The sequence below is a fragment of the Lycium barbarum genome, chromosome 9 (genome assembly GCF_019175385.1).
Source record: "Lycium barbarum isolate Lr01 chromosome 9, ASM1917538v2, whole genome shotgun sequence".
Classification (NCBI taxonomy): domain Eukaryota; kingdom Viridiplantae; phylum Streptophyta; class Magnoliopsida; order Solanales; family Solanaceae; genus Lycium; species Lycium barbarum.
Genome location: NC_083345.1, coordinates 96,324,125 through 96,331,243, shown reverse-complemented (window position 1 = coordinate 96,331,243; position 7,119 = coordinate 96,324,125). Strand labels below are relative to the sequence as shown.

Here is a 7,119-nt window from a genome sequence, read left to right as displayed (position 1 = left end):
ACTTCTATCAAAGATAGAAAGATCTAGAGATTGTTGGGAAAAGTTTGAGGTAAATTTGAGTTCAAAACAGTTGATGGACTTAGTAGATATGAGCTATCAGAATTTACATCCACTCAAGTCATCCCACACCTTTAACTAGTCCAATTGAAAGTTTTTATCTTCGGATAACATCCTTTTTGTAGCAATCTGAGACGACTCGCTTCTTTCCCATGAGAACACCATTGATGAGAGTTGTGAAGCTTCATGCCCACCAAGTGTTTGATAAAATGTTTCAGTATATATTTCAATGTATTTCTATGTATTAACAAATAGTATATTTTAGTATATTATTTCGCTGTATTTCAATGTATTTATCTTTTTTTTGGTGTAAATATAGTGAATGTTCCAAATATAGAGCCGATTTTTACTACACTTTGTTTTCACGACTTTTGTATTTCGCTGTATTTCAATGTATTTCTGCATTTTGTATTTCTAATTTATGAAACAGTTTTTGATATATTTCATTGTATTCCATTGTATATACGCATACTACAACTTTATATTTCTTAAACAATTAACCATATTTCATTATATTTCAATGTATATTTTTCAGTGATAAAAGTTGAGAGAGATACGTAAGCTTTTATGGAAGAACAACCGTTATGCGTGATTTATGGGAAGGTTTAAATTGAATCCCATAATATATATATATATATATATTTTAAATGTTCCATAAATAGGGTCTGATTTTACTCTTCAGTGATTTGTGTGAAATATGATTGATTTAATTTGACTTACTATTTAAAAAGGAAAAGAATATTATGTTCCAAAAATATAGACTATTTTTTCTCCCAGAATTTTTTTTTAAAAAATATGTTCCAAAAATAGAGCCTAAATATACTCTAACGTGTTTTGTATTTCTCTGTATTTCGCTATATTTCACTGTATTTCAAAAATGCAAGATACAACTGAAATACAGCCAAAAGCAGCCAAAAGCAGCCAAAAGCAGCTAAAATAAGTACAACTAATAAGTACAAATTACATAACAAATAAAAAAAACTTAAGTTATGTATTTTCACTCTGTAAACTAGTTATGCAAAATTAAAGAATAGATATCCAACATTATTATCATTCCTAGTGGTAAATTGAATTTCTTTTGTTAGCATTAGTGTTGAGTTGGTTTTGGTTTGGACTTTATTTGAGTTATTAACATCCATAGGATATAAAACTTATTGACATTCAAAATTCTAAGTTCAAGCTTGAATAATATGATAATAAATAAATAAAAAAATACGAAAAAATTTAAGAAATATTTATAAATTAGATTACAAATAAATATTTTTATGTATAAAATATTTTAAAAATTGAATACATATAATGTCGGATTGGTTTGGTTTGGTTCGGTTCGGTTCGGTTCGGTTTGACTTTTTTCAGCTAAAACCAAACCAAACCAATTATTGTCGGGTTTTTTTTTTCAACACCAAACCACTAATCGGGTTTTTTTCTCGGTTTGACTCGGTTTATCGGTTTGGTGCGGTTTCTCGGTTTACTTTGTACACCCCTAGAGATGGGAGTATCGATACCAGAACCAAAAAAAAAAAAACAATTGCAGGTTGTCCCTTTTTAATACAATTGTTTAGTAAGTGACACTCTTTTTATTTCTCTTGCAATTTATGAACTTTTTGGACAAAGATCTCAAATTCCCTTTGAGCAGATTGAAAATCTTATGAGAAAACGTTAGATAATAGTCTAAAATTTTATAGACATTAGACGATAGTTTAATGTTTTGTTAGTTCAAAAGCTATATTTGCACAACTTTTAAAAATAGGGACAAAATTTAGGTGATGCCCTAAAAAGGAGACATTTGAGTAAATCAACCATTTGAGAAGAAAAAAAAATTGAAACGAAGAAATTGCACGATTTGTCCTTCAAATGGGCTAGTTTTAAATTTTGTCCTTCAAATGGGTTGGTCTTTAATTTTTGGCCTTAGCAATCAAACTTATGCCCGCATAAGTTCTTTAAATGCGCGAGAAATAATTTGTGGGATATTATGATATGAAAATATAAATTTATGCCTCGCGGAAAATTGTTTGCCGTGAGGTCACAAAATTAAAGACCAACAGATAAGAGGGATTAAAGTGCAAATGACCCCGTTCAATACTGGGGAACTTTCATAAATACAAGATATATAAGAGTTAATTATGTAATATACAACTAATTTAGATATTAAAAATTATGCAACTTAAAGCTAAAAACAAGGAGATTATTGCTATGAATATAAAGCTAAAGCTAAGGAGATACCCTATATTAGTGATAACATAATTAAATGCATATAAAATCATAATAATTGCTTACCTAGAAAAGCTCCCGCACAATCTACTAGCAAGATAATTCATAAATTTTAACCAAAAAAAAAAAGTTAATTCATGAACAAGTATATTATTGTATCTGATATATATTGTATAATCTTTTGAACAAGTATATGTATTATTCCATCTATATATTGTATATTGTATAGTATATGTTATTGTAGAGTAGAATTGTTTGGCACGCATAGTAATATATTCATATATTAGGCATATTGTAATATTATATACTATATACACCAAAGGTATCACTATATTACATACTATATATAATATACAAACTTAAGTATACTAATTTCTACTATTATATCCACAAATATTTTGTTATCATCTTTTCAGTTAAATTTTTCAATTTGAATATACTATATACCTTTTTAGGTATATTTTCATATACCATATCTTTTCATGTAATTTTCTTAATATTAATGAATTCAAACAATTTCTTTTAGTCACAAAAAAAATAATTGCACCAGTCATTAAGTGAAAATAAAAAAACAAGAATAAAGAGGAGGAAATGAAAGATTTGTTTTTTAAACAATAGATGGAATATGGGATTTGACGTTGATTTGTTTTGTTTATTTGGAAAATTAGATTCTATCTCATTTCCTTTTCATAGATTGTTTTTTTTGGGGTTGGGGGGTTTTTTTTTTGGGGGGGGGGGGGGGCAGGGGGGGGGGGGATAAGGGAAGAGAAAGTAAAAAGTGGATATGCATTAATGGTTGTAACTCCTAAAATTAAGTATTATCGATATTTTAGGAATGTAAAAAGTTGTATTTTGTAATTAAAAAGTTAAAATTTTGAATAAATTGCATTTATGTAATTTTTAGAAAATAGTTATAATCTTTTTAATTACCATTTTGAAAGTTGTATTTGTGTGATTTTCCTTTAATACCCATACAGCCCAAATTCTGCAGAGCTCAAAGCCTGCAAACTGTGAAACGAACTAGGCCCAAAATTAGATTGCAATAAGTGGCCCATTTGTTGTTATTATATGGGCCAGAATCAATCACCAAAGAGATATTTAATACAGCAACAAAATATGCACATAATATATAGGGAAGCTTACATATATGTACCGTTGGCCAAACTTCATTATACAAAGTCAATACACTAATATGTATATTATACGCATAGCAGATGTAACAACAACAACACATAGTAGATGTATATTATATATTTGGTTATTTTGCAATGTAATTTTTATGCAACCTTCATAATTTATCATTGTTCTTTGTTAAATCAATGTTTGAGTTCTAAAACGGATTGGTATTCAAAATCTGACTTGTCGATTTTACTAAGCTGAAATTAATCCTTCTTGTTTCATTTGAGCTTCAAATCCGGAAGAAAAATTGTCAAAACCTAGTATTATTGCATGTGAGCTTTAATTTTTTGAGCTGTGATTTCTTATTCGGAGTTGATGAAATGCTTGTGTAGACATCGAAATTTTACCGTATTTGAAATAGAACTCTACAAGACAAGTCCAATCCATTTTCAAACTCTAATGTCCATTAGGGTTTCTTGGAGGCTACTCTACCCTAAACACTAGATTAAGCCTATATGAAGGGACACACATTCCCTTGAAAAGACATCTCTCAGATATCCTATAAACTCATGGGTATTCAAGAAGAGGTCAATATGTGACCGGATATTTCTTGACAACCAAATACTTCAAGAAGATTCACAATATCCTTTCATGGAGATCAAATACATCCCAAGAAAGTCCACATATCCAAATCCAAATCATCCTACGTTCGAGAAATAAGCTACTAACGGCTCTCGAATTACGGAGAAATATTAAGAGAGAAGAATCAACGGAGTAAACAGATTTTGTACCGGCAATATTTATCAATAAAATATATGTTTCTTCATATTTTGTTTGTGGTTATAATTTATTTCCGCATATTAAAATTTGTTGCAAACAAATTGGCACGCCCAGTGGGACCAAATCTGCCCTTCATCTCTTCTCTCAAATGAAAATCGCGAAACCACAAGAATGGACGCAAGTGATCGGGGGCAACTCTGACCGGTGTAATCTAAGAAGACTGATTTTCGATAAAGTTAGTCTATTCGGGTTTGTGGGAATTGGGTTTCAATTAAGCTCATGTGCATATTAAAGTCCAAACAGGTTTGTTCTACTTGGATTTAGTGCTACTCTTCTGATGAAAAGGGAGATGATTTCAATCCCTTTTCAGAGTAAGTGTAAAGTATTCAGTCTTACAAAGCAAAGGCCAAAAGACTGCAAAAAAAAAAAAAAAAAGAATCAAAACGGAATGCTTCAAAAAAATAATAACGAATTGGAGCATTGACCTTCACATTCCGAATTGGAGAAGGAAAATTAAAGAAGTATGGTGAGGGACTGTTGTCATCTTTACTGTTACTTCAAATCGCGTCTTTGATTTCGGCAAACCCCTGATGTGCCGCGGATTTGTGGCACATTCGACGTCTTTTTACTATGAATTTTGGTTGTTTTCTAGTAAGTCTGATTCTCGTTAATATGCTTTGTTATGTTTTAGGAAAACAATGGCCCAAAAGCAAAAAGCAAAGAACAAAAGAAAAATTGGCCAGAAATGAAGAATCGGCGTTCCGTCGATCAGCCGACGAACCGTCCTTTGAAGCGTCGATAAGCTCGATTTTCCAGTGATGACAAAGTTGAAGACGACGAAGGACGGAGGCATCGACGAAGCGTCGAACTGATCGACGATTCGTTGTTTGTGTCGTAAAGCAGGATCTCTCAACAAGAGGAGAGAAAGACGGAATACTCGACGGAGCGTCGAACTGGTCGACGACACCGTCGAATGGAACACATGGTTGAAGGTACAAAGGACGGAGAAATCGACGGATCGTCGAACGATCGACGGTCCGTCGATCTTGCTATCGGGGGAAATTTTGTCAGTTGCTGCTGTGCGTTTTTTGGAGCCTATTTAAAGAACATTTTAGGTTATTTTTGGCAGCAGATTTTTAATAGAACCACGTGAACAAAGTTCCATTGGTGGGTGAGCATTGAATACTCCCCTTTTGGAGCTTAGTGAAGACAACAAGATTCCATTATCCATCATCTTTATTACACTTTGTAAGCTTTATATTTCATTTATTGCTTACTACTTTTGAGACCATAATGTGTGAGTAGTTTCTTTAATCAAAGTTGTGATTCCAAAATGATGGGTGCTATGTAATGGGTGTCTAACATTGTATATATATATATATATATATATATATAATGGGTTGTGATGTGTTTTATTATTTCTCATATTCATTGTTCATTAGTGGTTGCAAACACTTGTTCATGCACAAACCCTAGTTTATTTGGAAAGATGAACTAGGGTGTGATTCGAAATAATATAACAAGGACTCGAGGCGCTAACCCTCGTTTAATGGACTCGCTTAGGGATAAGATGAGTTCTACTTGACATATTTAATCAATCTTATTTACAACTTCTCTCCATTTGGGAAAATCATGAAAAGAAACACTTTCTAACTATTGGAAAATATTAGAAAGTGCATTAGAGATTAAGTGCATACATAAATCCGACCTATTAGAAATATATCATATTGACACCCATATCATAACATCTAATCATCGCGGGGACACAACTTTGGTTCTCCAAATCCAAACTAATTCCAAACACTTCAAAATAGCGAATACAAACCAAATCTCTTTTCAAAACATTCGTAATAGGATTAAAGCCTTTAAAAACTAGTTTCGCATACAATTAGTACCCTTTTCTCTCCATATTCACTGTGGTATTCGACCCCAACCTTGTTTGGGTTACTATATTTGACAACGTCCGCTTTACGCCATTAATAGGTGTAATTTGAGCGTATCAAATTTTGGCGCCGTTGCCGGGGAATACGGTTTAAAAATTACTGATTGTTGTGTATCTTCTTTAAAACTTTTTCTATTCCATTACACCTTGTTTGTTGTTGTGGTGAACCAGGTGAACATGGCAGGAAGACAGAATCGGAATCAAGGAAACCAAGGTGGACTCCAAGTGAACCCACCTGCACCAGAAGAGGATGAAGATGAAAATATATTTGCGGAATTCATCAATGAAGCTGATTATGCTTCTACTGTGGTTCCCCCTAGAACTCGAAATGTTACTTTCAAAATTGATAGTTCTATCTATCAGCTGTTGAAACTTGAAGGTTATTTCCGAAATTCTTCGGAGGATTGTCCACTTCGACATTTGAAGAACTTCTTGCATGTGTGTGCTTAACAATCCCAAGGTGCTGTTTCTGCTGATGCACTTCGGTTACGAGTCTTTAAATATTCCTTGGCTGGCCAAGCAAGAGAATGGTATGAAAAGCTCCCCAGCAATTCTATTCATACCTGGAGCGAGTTAGCCAATACATTTTTGAAGAAATGGTTCCCACCAAGAAAAAAGGCTGAGCTTCGGGATAAGATCTTTGAGTTCAAATAACTTCCGGGGGAACAATTATATTCAGCATGGGAGCGTTTCAAGTACTATCTAGCTCAATCTCCAACTCATGGGTTTCCGGATGCTATTCTCACCGAGAAGTTCTACAAGGGGTTCGATACAATGAATCAAATTGCTGTCAACACTGCAGCTGGGGGATGCTTCATGGACAAATCATTTGTCAGCATCACCAGGTTGCTCGATAAGCTCACCACCCATAATCAAGCTTGGCCCTCAAGTGATAGTGAAATCCTGTCATATGGTAGTCCCTCTGCTGCTGCGATGGCCAAAGAAAATCATGAGCGAGATCATGCTTTTGCTCAATTACAAACCACCGCGGATTTGTTGTCAAAGAGGCT

At 33.2% G+C, this 7,119-nt stretch overlaps 1 non-coding gene across 1 annotated transcript; it reads right to left on the bottom strand.

The window, feature by feature from the left end:
- Window positions 1–6,731: 6,731 nt before the first annotated feature.
- On the bottom strand, window positions 6,732–6,837 carry LOC132612463 (small nucleolar RNA R71). Its single transcript, XR_009571822.1, has one exon. It is a non-coding gene; the product is annotated as a small nucleolar RNA R71 (small nucleolar RNA).
- Between the last annotated feature and the right edge of the window lie 282 nt (window positions 6,838–7,119).